This window comes from Nansenia antarctica (assembly GCF_963989245.1).
Source record: "Nansenia antarctica genome assembly, chromosome: 8".
In the NCBI taxonomy this organism is placed as follows: Eukaryota; Metazoa; Chordata; class Actinopteri; order Argentiniformes; family Microstomatidae; genus Nansenia; species Nansenia antarctica.
In genome coordinates, this window is record NC_137678.1 from 30,775,642 (window position 1) to 30,790,796 (window position 15,155).

Below are 15,155 nucleotides of genomic sequence, written 5' to 3' on the forward strand. Positions count from 1 at the left end.
GAAAATGGAAAATGGATTGATGTGCACAAACCTGGATGAACTGAGGTTCATCATTGCATCAACATCAGATACAGCCTCTGCAAATCTGCCGCCAACAGAGGATGCATTTCAGCAGCATGTGCAGAGAGCGGACAGACAGCGGTATGGTGTCACAGCCACATGCCCAAACCCCTGTTATGGAGTCCTATTGGCAAGGGGTGGATTATCAGAGATGGGGCCATTCAACCTGTCCTTTTTAGAAAAAACCCAGCACCTACAGAAGTGAGAGACATCACTCACTTATATTGCAAAGATGCAAAGTGTGGAGAGAGTGGAAAGTGCCAGTGCCTCTCTGTTGGCCTTCCCTGTACAGAGTTCTGCACCTGCTGTGCAGAATGTCAAAATGTGTCCCCTAATGTTTGAGGACTTCATTTAATTGTACTTTGAATTAAGGTTCCAGTTTTAATAAAACCTATACTATTTACATCTATGTTTTAGAGGCTTGCAATTTAGAACTAATAAACTTTATTTTATTGGGTTACTCTTATTCGGATTATTTGGTGACGTAGTTCAGCCACCTGGTATTTCCCTCTCCAAATATGATTACCATCAGAGTGAGCATTCTTAACTTATAGGCTATTATGCCACTTATCCCCCATTCCGAATTTGACTGTATCAGAGAAGAGGTAGGCCTATGTCTAAAGAAATCTCATTTGCAATAGAACTGTATGAGATATTTCCATACAACTACTGGTTAGTGTTCAATAGCACCCTAGACAATTCAATAATTATATATGTTTCAGTGATTTCTGTTTTTCTGATAAATGAGAGAAAAGTGATGGAGTCCTATGTTCCTGTCACCAAAAAGTACAATTTCCGTCTAAACTAAAGCTAAGTTTACAGGACTATAATTCAGTATTTATTTAGGTAAACAGTTGTCAGACTATTTGGTGATGTAGGACAACCACCTGGTTCATACCTCAGCAAATCTGAAGAGGAAAGGAGTGATCATTCTCAAGTTATGGGCTTTTTTGTCACCTTCCCCATATTCGGCCTGGTCTAATTTGGGTCTTTTTCAGGGATTGGGGTAGCTCTAAAGAACAACCAAAAAAACATATTTCCCCCCAAAATAAAATTTGACAACAATCAATTTCATTAATGGGAGACCCTAAAGATAAGAAAAATCATTGTTGTCATTTGTTCTACCTCGGGTAGGGGTATCTCGAAAACTAAAGCCTTTTTTGAGGACTTGCTGCTAGACTATTTCCCTCGCGTACATTCGAATGCGTGAAAATGACTTTTTTATTTTTATTATTTCGATGCCTGTTTAATGTGGCGAGGGTAAGCATGCTTACAGCCAATCAGTAGTTCTTTAATTCCGATAAGAGCTACTGATTGGCTCTTATCACCTTCAAGTTCACATAACATTTCACCTCTCGCCCGGCAGAATAGCTTATGCCAGCTAGCTCAAACGATCGAAATAATAATAATCAATAAGGATAACTTGCTTGATTTTGTGAATATGGACATTACTGTCAGCGACCTAAAGGGATTTCGTAGACTGGACTGGACTGGAAAAACACAACTACTGGCTAAATGCCGCCCACCGATCTTCACACCCAGAAGGGAGAGTCGCTAGGCAGGGGCGTAAATCTGATTGGCCACCCTAGGTGCCACCCTGATTGATTGGCTATCTGCCTAGTCACTCAGAGCAGAGGCCACTTCGCGCCACGAGACGAACTATTCGAACAGAACACATCAGCGGTGAGGTGTGTTGATCTCGGCGCTGCTGAAGAAATGTGAGTACCATTAATAACGTTAGACTTTTGCATAGCTACATATAGGCTACGGTGTTGTGTTAGTGGTTAAAACGTTTTAGCTGTAACATTATATTTTGTAGTAGGCTACTCTGGTCTCTCATCATCCGATCTCAGCTTGCTAGCGAACCTGTCGTCGAAATGCTAGCTAATGCTAACGTTAGGCTCTATAGCATACCTGTCAACATTGGGATTTGAAAATAAGGGATATTTTCCCGAAAATAAGGGATATCCCCCGCACGCCCCCGGGCCGTCCTCCCCCCCCCCCCCCTGCATATATATACATTTCAAAAACGGAGATAACCGAGGCTGCGTTCGTAAATACGCTCTGAAAATCTGATCACCACTCATGGAATGCCTCTTGTCCAATCAAATTACTTGGTCCCTTTATGACGTTGCACCTAGTGTGCGTTTCGGCGCTCTCAGAGCAAGATTACGAACGCAGCCCAAGAAACGAGAGGAAACAAGTCAACTCCGACATGGATATAACGATTGTGCGCATGCGCCAATGTCTAACAATTAAGTGTTAAATTATATTATATTATAGGTTAAAAATACGGGAGATTTACGGGAAAATATTTAAACGGGAGCACAGCGGGAAAGAAAGGTAAAATACGGGAGAATCCCGGGAAAAACGGGAGGGTTGACAGGTATGGGCTATAGGCTATAGGCGAATTAACCTGTTTTGAGTCAGTGCAACGTATGCACAGTGTACTGGTATTGTTAACATTCAAAAACATGTTGATTCTATTTACAGGAGTGATGTGTGCCCAGTCCAGTACAAGAAACTGATGACACTTATGGCAGGACCAGTTCAAGGCCTGGTAAGGAGAGACATTTTGTGTGTGTGTGTGTGTGTGTGTGTGTGTGTGTGTGTGTGTGTGTGTGTGTGTGTGTGTGTGTGTCTGTGTGTGTGTGTGTGTGTGTGTGTGTGTGTGTGTGTGTGTGTGTATGTCTCTGTCTCTGACTCACATCTCTCTAAACAGCTAGACACACACACAAGAACACACTACTAAACAGTCCCACACATTTACAGTATCTTATCTACCATAACCTCTCCTCTCTCTTCACAGGAGGATGTGGAGGAAGAGGATGATGGTTTCGGGGGAACCGGAGCAGCTCTGTAGACGGAGCTCAAGAAGGGTCTATATATACATGGAGGAGAACCACACCGAAGGGACGCTGCAGCTGCTGTCTGACCTACTGCACCCCCAAGTCTACCCTCCCGTTGACATCACTTCCCACCTGCTCAAGGGCATCCTGCTGGACCACCAGAGTCAAGACTACCTCTGCCAAAAGGCCTACAGCCTGTTGCTGAGGACACAGAGGTGAGGGGGTTCTCAAAAGCCCTGCGTGAATACTTAGAAAAATCTCAGGGTTGGAGCCATAATGGAGGGAGGGAGCGAGGACTGTATGACTGCTATTATTATGACTGTGTGCTAAGTCTGTTGTTGAGGGTAAAATATCTCTGTTTCCTCATGCTAGGCACCACCATACCGATAAGACGACCATTCCATGGGACTGGGAATTGTTGATGTCAGTCATGGCTGAACAGGTAAGAGACAGCACCTCTCAAAGCAGCTGTTTTGGCAGAGAAAATCAGTTTATTTAACACAACATGACCTGACTGATAATAATGATGGTGATAATAATAATACTAATACTAATAGTAATAGTAATAGATTTAATTTAAAAGCGCCTTTCTCAGACTCAAGGTCACTACAAAAAAAGAAAAGAAAAATACAAAAAGATAAAATCGTAGTCAAAATCGTAGTCAGGGTCCTGGCAGCAGAGTTTTTGACATATTGTAGCTGATTCAGGGCCTTGCTGGAAACACAAGAAGGACTCTGTTGCAATAGTCCATGTGGGAGGTGACAAAAGCATGTATTAATGTTTCAGCAGAGGTATCAGAGAATGAAGGGCAGAGACGGGAGATGGTTTTAAGATGAAAAAAGGTAGACTGGGTGACTGACCATATGTGGTGATGATGCTGTTTTCTCCCAGAAGCATCCTAGGAGGCACCGCTGTGAGGTGGTGCGTATGCTCCTGCAGTATGTCCTGCAGACGTTGGAGGATGACTTCCGAGTCAAACTCCCCTTCGGTAACCTCCACCATTCCATCGCCAAGGCAACCCTGTCGTGCGATTTGCGGTTCACTCAGGTCAGGTGAGCAAGTCTGTCTAGGAGAAGTCCCGGTTATACAAAAAGTGTACCACATCCACATCAGAACAGGATATTAGCATTTCACAAGTCGAATGGACATATTTCCATGGCCATGCGAGTGAGTTGTGGGAGTAAAATACAGTATAATTATAGAAAATGAATCCAAGGTGATGGTGGTATTAACACCAGTACAGTGGTAGTCTGTAGTATGTATGACAATGAGGATAGTTTGTTATTGTTTGTATGTTTTTGCCCCCCCCCCACCAGAGATGTCATCGATTGGCTGTTTGCTGCTGTCATGAAATCAACAGGGGACAAAGCGAATGTGACTGCGGACACAGAAGTCAAAGCTAAGAATGAAAGAGATGAACACATCCAGTGAGTGGCACACGACATGATTCATCCTTTACGTTTTGGAGAACCTAAATTCAGTTCACTTTAAGAGTGAACATACTCACTGATGACCTTTCAACCTCTTGGCATCCTGTGTAGAATGGTGGTCATCTTCCAGAAGATGCTCTCCCTAGCTTTGGAGGTGGATCGCTCCCCTGCTCTCAGCGCCAGCCAGCTCTGTCAGGAGCTCTTTCACACGCTCATCAACTCTGTCCCACTGAGAGAGCACAGGTGAGGGAGAAGGAGAGAAACAAGGACAGTGGGAATGAAGGCTAGAAGAAGAATGAGAGTTAAAGGAAGGTTAGGGACTGCTTGCTATGTCTCTCTTTTCTCCTTCCAATCCTCTCTTCCTGTGCCCAGGATGCTGTTTCTGAAGACCATGGACAGCAGACTGCTGAGGTGTAAGCTGCTGGAGCTCCTGCTGGGGCACGCGTGTCTACAGAAGAACCCTTTTCCCATGTCTCTGAGTCTGGTGCTGCACTACCTGAATAACGCCACACTGACACCAGACCCCACGGTGAGCATTGAAGGAATCTGAAACACAGGAATTGGTCCTGTGAATGGATGTCTGTCTTGATGTCTTATCCATTCCATATCCTTATTTCATTCATACTATTTCTTACACTTTGTTGCGACCAACTATGTCTTAAAATGTATGTAACAGAAGGTTTAAACACATATTACAGTTATGTCCCTCACGCTCAGAAACAACTAATACTGGCTGTGTAATGTGTTATTAAGTAGAGCCTTGTGCGTCAGAAGCCATGTTTTGAGAACATCAGATAGGTGGGGAATTTAAACAATGATGGCCCTGGGGTGAGATAGTCAGGATCCAGAGATATATAGAACGAGATATAAGTGTCTGGGACTAAGGCCCAATCCCATTTCCCTTTTCTACCCCTACCTCTCGTTTCGGAGCCACGGCTTGCCTCTCAGAAGAGAGTCACAAGGGGTAGTGGTTGAAAATCTTCCCTGATGAAATGGGATAACCCTTCAACCCTTCTGTACAGCCGTGGTTTTATTATTTTACTATTGATGACTTCTGGTAATGTGCATTTAAACCCTGGCCCTGGCGTTTCTCTTGGCAATAATTATATCTCCTTCTCTCAGTCCCCTGATGTTGGTACGTTAACTTTTGATGGCTTTTGTAACTGCAAAAGTTTTGGTCTTATGCATTTAAATATCCGAAGCCTTCTCCCCAAACTTGAGGAGCTGATAGCATATACAGTGTTTCCTCTATATGCATTTATTCGTGGCGGGCCGCCACGAATGAATTTCCTCCGCCACTAATTGATTCAGACAGTCCACTTTGATTCAGGCTGCGCAGAAAGGCAGCGAGTTATTATGACCGGAGAACAGAAAAAAAGCAGATTGAAGCTAGATTTAGGCCGCTTCCAGACCAACATTTCGTTACGATTTTAGGGCGTAGTTATTTACAATTTGTTACAATGTTGCAATTAACCTCGTCGTTTGTGTTCGCACTGCAATCGAGACTGAATCGCTCTCAACAGGCGCGCGGCGACGCGCTTTCAAAACAGTTTTGTGATTGGTCCGAATTTAGCGGGACATTTGGATTTCTCTTTTAGCCCGTCGCCGGTGCCTTTAATCCCGTATCCTAATCGAAAATGCAACATCATCAGCGACGACTGTGGGTTATTGCATTTACTGCTCTTCTCTGGTTCATGTTCTTATACCAGTGCTCAGTATAGAGTATTTTAAATGAACATTCGTAATGTATGTCTCTGATGTTCATGGTCAATTAAATCAGCCTATTTTGTGAAACAAATAATGTTCCCGCTAATGGGTTAACCGAGCATTATCGCACCTAACGTGCAAGCACCTAGCTTCGAACTATTCATAGCAATAAGCGCGTGGCAAAAATAATCTATTGCCTCTAAAATCACCACGAACAGAACGGCGGAGGTACGGGTAAGCAGGTCTCATGTTGGTGTCCTCAAAGGTAAGAGTTGGTTTTCTTTAACTCAACTGATAGCATTACCTTGCTGTTGTTGTTTACCGAATGCTCCATCTGACTGTCACACTGTGATTTTACTTGTGTAAACAGTTAATGAGTAACGTTAGCCGGTTTTGTGCGTGTACTCTGATGTAGGCCTACTTCGTATTGATCTTTCTGTGTGTGTGTGTGTGTGTGTAATGCGCGTTCCGCATGTTCCGCTGCAGCTGTAGGATATATTGGTATTTGATCACCTTCTATATAAAATCACCTGCTCGGCTTTAATGACTTAACCGCTATTTAAGAAATTATAATTGTTGCCACCCTCTAGTTTTTGGTGAAACTACGTCTTTGTTTTGAGCGCCAGTGCGCGTTTTATGCGCGTGCACGAGAAAAAAAAATACAACAAAAGACAACCGCTCCGCCACTAATGTGAAAAATCCTGGAGGAAACACTGATATATGCATACATCAAATCCTGATGTTTTAGTCATCTCAGAGTCCTGGCTTAAGAAATCTGTCACTACCTCTGCTGTATCTATTCCTGGCTATAACATTTTCCGCCAGGACAGGCTCACTAAGGGAGGGGGGGTTGCTATTTACTGTAAGGACCGTTTGCAATGCTCTGTCAGTTTATCAAAATCTGTGTCCAAACAATTTGAGTTGTTGATTTTAAAGGTTAATCTATCTAAAAATGATTTTAAAAATCTCACTGTTGCTGGCTGTTATAGACCACCTTCTGCCCCTGCCTGCTCCCTGACAGCTCTCAGTGAATTAATTGCCCCTCATACTTCCTCTGAGTTTGTGCTGTTAAGTGACCGTAACTGGGACATGCTTAATCCTCCCCATTCTGTACAACTCCAGCTCGACGCTTTAAATCTCTCCCAGATTGTACAGACTCCTACCAGATTCAACACTACATCTATGGAAAACGGCACACTCGTTGATGTCATTCTCACCAATACGCCGGCCAAGTATAACCCTGCGTTTTTTTGCCGAGACCTTAGTGACCATTGTTGCATTGCTTGTGTACGCAAAGGCTCCACTGCCAAACGGCCACCGTTGGTCTTGTATAAATGGTTGCTTAAAAACTTTAATGAGCAGGCCTTCTTGCATGACCTGGCACTTGTAGACTGGTACAGAATGAATCTCATCCCCACTGTTGAGGATGCATGGTCCCTTTTCAAAAGCACCTTTTCCACCATTTTGAATAGACATGCCCCCTTTAAAAAATTCAGAACCAAGAATCGCTACAGCCCCTGGTTTTGCACCGAACTGTCTGAGCTGATCCGGCAAAAACACCTGCTCTGGCGTAAAGCAAAGGCCTCCAAAAACACCTCTGACTGGCAATCCTTCAGGGAGCTAAGGAACAAATGCACCCAGTCGATCAGGAAAACAAAAGCAGATTTTTACAAACATCAATTCTCGACATGCGGATCCGACCCCAAACAGTTTTGGAAGACTGTCAAAACCATGGAAAATAAAAACACATCCTCTCAACTACCCACGGCAATCAAATCTGAGGACATTGTCATCTCAGATAAACCCTCCATGGTGGACTGTTTTAACATGCACTTTGTTAGGGCTGGTCATGCTTTTACAACTGCTACACCCACTCCCACTCCCACTGTCAATCATGCTGCCTCAACCCCTAGCACTGGTCCCCCCCCAATCACTCTGTGCTTCTCCTTCCAGTCAGTAGAGGAGAGTGAGGTGCTCAGGGAGTTGCTTAAACTGGACCCTTATAAATCAGCTGGGCTGGATGATCTGGACCCTTTCTATCTGAAATTAGCAGCTCACATTGTCTCAGCCCCCATCACCTGTCTGTTCAACCTCTCCCTGCAAACCTCAGAATTCCCCATGGACTGGAAATCTGCTGCTGTCGTCCCACTCTTCAAGGGAGGTGACAAGTTAGACCTAAACTGTTATAGGCCCATATCCATCCTACCCTGCCTCTAAAGTCTTAGAGAAACTGGTCAACAATCAGCTCACCCACCATCTGGAGTCCTATAGTATTTTCAGCACTACGCAATCCGGCTTTAGATCTGGCTACGGCTGTGTCTCTGCAACACTTAAAGTGCTAAACGACATCATATGCGCCTTTGACTCTAAGCACTACTGTGTAGCTGTATTTATTGACCTGGCAAAGGCCTTTGACTCTGTTGACCACTGCATCCTGCTTGACAGACTCAAGGATGTTGGACTCGCAGAGGAATGCCTGGCATGGTTTAGCAACTACTTCTCTGGTCGTGTGCAGTCTGTGAGAGCTGAAGGCCTGCTGTCTGACCCAATGTCCCTGTCCATGGGTGTCCCCCAGGGCTCCATTCTGGGTCCAACACTATTTAATATTTTTATAAATAACATTGCTCACGCGGCTGGCAACTCTTACATCCATCTGTACGCTGACGACACCATTCTTTACACGTCTGGCCCCTCTCTGAACACTGCCCTGACCGACCACCAACACAGCTTTAATAGCATCCAATATGCCTTCTCCAACCTCCATCTTCTCCTAAACACCAATAAAACTAAATGCATGATCTTCAATTGGACCCTACCCCAAGCCTCCTGTCCCCAAAAAATCACCTCACTGGATGGGTCAGTACTAGAATTTGTCAACACATACAAATATCTAGGTATATGGCTCGATAGTTCACTCTCCTTCCAAACCCACATCAATAACCTACTCACCAAAGTCAGAACAAGAATTGGTTTCCTGTACCGCAATAAAGCTTCCTTCACCCACTCTGCAAAACACACTTTGGTAAAAATGACCATCCTGCCAATTCTGGACTATGGAGATATCATTTACAGGATTGCCCCCAAAAACCTTCTCAATAAACTGGACGTCATCCATCACACTGCCATCCGCTTTGTCACTGGTGCCCCTTTCACATCACTGCGACCTGTACTCCCAAGTCAACTGGCCATCACTCCACACCAGGCGACTGACCCACTGGTATCAGTTCATCTATAAATCCATCATCGTCAAATCCCCCCCCTACCTCTGCTTACTACTGAACTTCTCATCCAGCACACGCAATCTCCGTTCCAACAAATATATCACTCTGGTCCCCCCCAAAGTCCGCACCTCCTTTGGCCGTCATTCTTTTCAGTTTGCTGCCCCCACTGACTGGAATGCGTTGCAGTTGACACTAAAACTCACCACTCTAATAGCGTTACCCACCTTTAAACACTCACTTTTAGATGTTGTCTCGGATCACTGCACCTGCTTTTAAGATAACTTCCCCTTGGTCCCTGCTGTCTTTACATACTGTGTTGTGATGATGTTTTCGATACTTGTCGTGTATCGCACTCATGTTTTATATTGTATATATTGGGTTGTGTTTTATATTGTATATACTGTGTTGTGTTTTGTGTACAGACTTGCCTCTGTTCTGCCAATTGGCCAGATCGTCATTGTAAATGAGAATTGGTTCTCAACTGACATATCTGGTTAAATAAAGGTTAAATAAAAAAATAAAAAAAATAAAAACTTAAGTTTCCTCCTATCAATCGATGAAACAAGTCATAAAATGCAGGACAATGCTTAATTATCAGGCCAATCCATGACAGGATAATGGTGCTCTGTAAGCTAGTAACCCATGCTCCTTCCCTGCCGGTCTGCACTGACATTAGAAGAGCGGTAACAAGTGTAACAACTTGGCTGAAGTTAAGTTAAATTTCAGGCATCATATGCCATCAAAGGGGGGAAATGCGACATGGAAATATGTCAAAATGCGGGACTATGCACAAATCAGCCTTAAAACATTGTTGGAACGTTAGATAGATAGCTAGAGGCATCTGCATAATAGCGATTTTTTGCAATGCTTGTTATGAAGAAAAGGTCTACATTGAAATTACTTAAACTAAGATAATACGATGGTTATGATCATTTTTTCAATCTTTATTAACAAAGAAAATAATTACATTAGTGGTTCTCTCTTCTGCTTGTTTTGGTTCTTCCACTATCTGCTGCTGATTCGCAAGGCATTCTGGGATTTCATAACACACAGCTGTGGCTCTCTTTGGAGTGTGGTCCTATGTAGCCCTACCCCAACATGAAAACAAGATTTGGGACATCCCTACTCTACACATGTACACACAAAACGGAGCTGTCGGGCTGAAATCGAGGGCCAAGGGGTGAAATGGGATTGGGCCTAAGATCCATGAATTAATTATCTGTCTTCCCCACACACATGTTTTAGAAGGTATTTTCTGTATGTAACAATGTTTTCGTCGAGTCTTTGGGAGCTGTGGCTCCCTGTAAACAGCTATTTTATTTTCACCTGGGGGTCTGCATGTTGTATGAACAATAATAAATGATTCATTTGATTCATCCCAATTGATGAGACACTGGGGTCAGTCTCACATTCTTTATTTCGAGTGAAAAAATTAATTCCTACAATATCATCACAGGTCTTGATGAACAGTGGAAGGTCATTTGCCCCCTCCCAACAGAGTCATCCAGTAAAGGCTAACGCTTCTATTACCAACGTTAAGACCGTGACCCCTATTTATGAAGATTAGTAAAGATCAGTTTGTGCCTGTGTGAGTCAGTGTGTCCTCTTCTCTTCCAGGATGGTGCAGAGAGATGGCGGAAGTGGGAGGAGCTGATCCAACTCCTCAGGATGCTGCTGCTAAGCTACAGGGAAGTGAAGAAAGGTGGGTCACAGGGAAGAGTTCAGACACAAAACAGAAAAAGCCTTTTTGAGCAGTAGATAAGATGACCACAAAATAATCCTTGATGAAACATGATAGCACCAATAAATGAGCAGAGCTCTGGTTTCCCCCCCCATTTTTTGCTGTGACCCCCTTCTAACACTTGGATCCCTGTCACCACCAGGTCATCTACACTGTTCCGTCACAGAGAGAGCGGGGTACAGTCGTGCCCCAATCCAGACAGTGAATGATACGTTGTGGCAGTCCTCTGTGCAGGAAGCTGTGGAAATCTTCCTGTTCCGATCACAGGCCGACCTAGGCCAAGCCCTGCCCCCGCACATCCACAAATCCCTCACCTACCTGCAGGATCACCTGTTGGCCTCTAGTCAGCATTGACATGATTTTTTTGTTGCTGTGCCTGACAGGGGATGACCTCATTCATTCAGTTCAGTTCAGAAGTTATTTATTTTCTATATTAATAATTATATATATTTTAAAATTAAAATGTAATTAAAACATATTTCGTTTTTAGCGCCCCGCGGTGGCGTAGCGGTCTAAGCACTAGCCACTAGTGCAAGCTGCCCACCGGGGACTGGGATCGAATCCCGGTCTCGCCAGATCCGGATATGGCCGAGGCACACAGGGAGCGGCATATTGAGCGGCCGCTCCAGAGGGCGGTATAGGACTATTTCCGGACAAGGATCCGTCGCGCAACAGCGCCCCCGGGGTGCCGGAATAACGGTGCTGGGCTCGAGGAGCCAGTCAGCTAGTCTGCCTGGCGGTCTCCTCTGGGGCTGCCGGCCACGGGGTCGTGCGGCGGATCCTACGCAATAGGCAGGGGATAATTGGATGCTAGGTTGGGTTCAATTGGATACCAAATTGGGTGAAAAAGGGATAAAATCTTGAAAAAAAAAAAAAAAACGCTTTTTTAAGCAGTTGTGTGTGACTGTTTTGTTTCTCCAACTACAGTCTATGCTATGTGATCTAATTCCAGTCCAGTCCATTTTGTGAGTCATAGAAAAGCAGATTGCATTGAGTGTTTGTGGTTTTTATGTGAGAAAGCATGTGTTGTACAATTGTAGACTAACAATAAATTAAAACCCATGCGTGTCCCAATTAGCCCTTTTACCTGAAGTCAAGGCTACACTTGTCCACGACCACACATGGATTAATCAAAAGCATAAAATAGGCGTAGGAGACGATTATCTCAAGGAAGTGAATAAGTGTACACTGAAGTGTGAAGGATGGATCATTGGGACACAGGTGTAGTGGAGTCGGCAGCTGATTCGGTGGGTCCCAGTGCAGCTGACCAATAGCGTGACGCGTTGTTATCACGGTGCCACAAAACAGAGAACATTCTGACAGTCGCCATCAGCATCAGGGCCAAGGCAAATGAATAGAAGAGTACCGTGGTGGTCAAAAGAATGCAAAGATGCTGTTAAAATAAGGAATGGAGCATTTAGGAGATTGAAGAATCTCCATAACTTTCAGCTACTGACTGAATATAAGAGAGCACAGGCACTAGTAAGGAGAGCTGTTAGGAAGGCAAAGAGGGAGCACTGGAGAAAGTTCTGTGACTCTGTGGGACGTACTACTCCAATAGGGCAGGTGTGGGGAATGGTTAAAAATATGAAAGGGATAGGGAGGAAATATGGGTATCCTATGCTTATTGAAGGTGATGATGTTATTGTTACAAGCAAAGAGAAAGCTGAAGTCATTGCTAGAACATTGGTTAGGGTACATAGCTCTGACAACTTAAGTCTGGAAGAGAAGAAAGGGAGGGAAGAGACTATGTTAAGGTATCCTGATGTAGATGTGAGGGTGGATGGAGTAGAGGGCAGCTTGGATGCATTGTTCACTAGAGCGGAACTACTTAAGGTGCTGAGGAAGTTAAAGAAATCTGCTCCAGGGAGGGACTCTATCTGTTATATCATGTTGGAGAAACTGAGTGATAAAGGGAACGATGTTCTGTTGATGCTGTGCAACAACATTTGGGTAGAGGGAGTGATTCCCCAGGGGTGGAAAGAGTCCTTAATTGTGCCAATTAGAAAACCAGGTAAAGATCCCCACAATCCAAGCAGCTATAGGCCAATTGCATTAACCTCCCAGGTGGGAAAAACTATGGAGAAAATGATAAATGACAGGTTAACCTACTGGGTGGAATCAAAAAATCTGATACAGAGTTACCAGAGTGGATTTAGAAGAGGGAGAGGTACTATGGACCCTGTTATATGCTTGGAGGATGACATTAGAAGAGCTCAAGTAAACAAAGAGGTAGTGGTAGCAGTCTTTTTTGATATTGAGAAAGCATATGATATGATGTGGACAAAGGGCCTGTTGATAAAACTGCAGGAAATGGGGGTTGGGGGCAGAATGTTCAGGTGGATTAAGGATTTTTTGTATGAAAGGAGCCTGAGGGTTAAAATTGATGGGGAGGTCAGTGCTAGATATATAGCAGAGAATGGAACCCCCCAGGGAAGCATTGTAAGCCCCTTATTGTTCGATATTATGATAGATCATATTTTTAAAAATGTACAGGGAACTGACGGAGTGGCTTTGTTTGCTGATGATGGTGCTATGTGGAAGAAGGGGAGGAATGTAGGTGTTATTGTTAAGAAAATGCAGAATGCAGTTAATGAAGTCCAGCAATGGGCTGTACAGTGGGGATTTAGGATTTCGGTAGAGAAGACCAAGGTTATGTTTTTCTCAAGGGGGAACATTGGTCCTGAATTTAAAATTCAGTTGGCAGGCAGAGAGTTGGAAAGAGTTGAGGTTTTTAAATACCTCGGGATGTGGTTTGATAAGAGGTTAACTTGGGCCTTCCACATACAGGAGATGGAGGCTAAATGCAAGAAAGTTTTAAATATAATGAGGTGCTTGTGTGGAGTTGAGTGGGGTGCGTCTGGGTCTGCATTGAGAGCAATCTACACTGGCATGATGAGATCACTATTTGATTATGGCTGTGTGGTTTATGTGTCAGCGTCTAAATCCACATTAAGGAAACTTGATATGTTGCACAATCAAGCTCTGCGCATTTGTAGTGGATTAGCTAAAACTTCTCCGATAGCAGCAATCCAGGTAGAGGTGGTTGAGATGCCTTTGCATTTGAGAAGAGACCAGCTTGCTCTGGTATATTGGGCTAACCTCAAGGGACACAGTGGGGACCATATTGCACAGCCAGTCCTGAGGGATTGCCAAGAGAGGCTGTATGAGGGAGGGAAAAGCTTTGGGTGGACAATCCAACATAAAGTAGTAAATATGAGCATAAGCAATTTTAATATCAGCCCCACGGTGGCATTCCCTGCAGTCCCCCCCTGGACATTTGAAGAGGTGACAGTAGATTTAGGACTGCTTGAAGCAAAACAGGAAGGGGGAGTAGATAAATGGAGGGTACAGGGATACATTAGGGAACAGTATAATCAGAGGTTGATTATCTTTACAGATGCATCAAAAAGGAGTGATGGGAGGGTGGGAGTAGCTCATGTGATACCGGAAATGGGTCTGGCTATAACAAAGAGGCTGACGGATAATTTGGCGGTTTACACAGCAGAACTTTTATCCATATGGTTTGCCCTGTTATTGGTTGAAAGTGTTGGGTGTAACAGGCAAGCAGTAATAGCATCTGACTCCAGCTCTGCTCTTTTAAGTATGCAAAATGCATACTCAGCATCCAGGATGGATATTATTTTAGACATTTTACAATTAGCAAGTGGGATGTTAAAGGCAGGTTTTAAATTTTCTTTCCTGTGGGTGCCAGCTCACATAGGGGTGGAGGGAAATGAGTTGGCTGACACCTATGCCAAGAAAGCAGTAGAAAAAGAGAGAGTGGAGGTGGAAATTAAATACAGTAAGGCAGAGGTAAAAAGTATTATAAAGGCAAAATCGTATGAGAAATGGCAGTATATTTGGAACAGTGAGAGACTCTGGGAGACACCTTTTTTATTTTTAATTTTAATTTTTTATTTATATTTGGAACAGAGAGAGTCTCTGGGAGACACCTTTTTTATTTCCAACCAAAAGTGAGGGTGGATAATAGTACATGCAGGTCCAGGCGTGAAGAGGTGGTGCTGGCCAGGTTAAGGATTGGACATACCAATTTAAATAGTACCCTGTTTTTAATAAACAAGCATGCAGATGGCAACTGTGAGCAGTGTCTATGGAATAGACCAGAAACAGTGGAACATGTTTT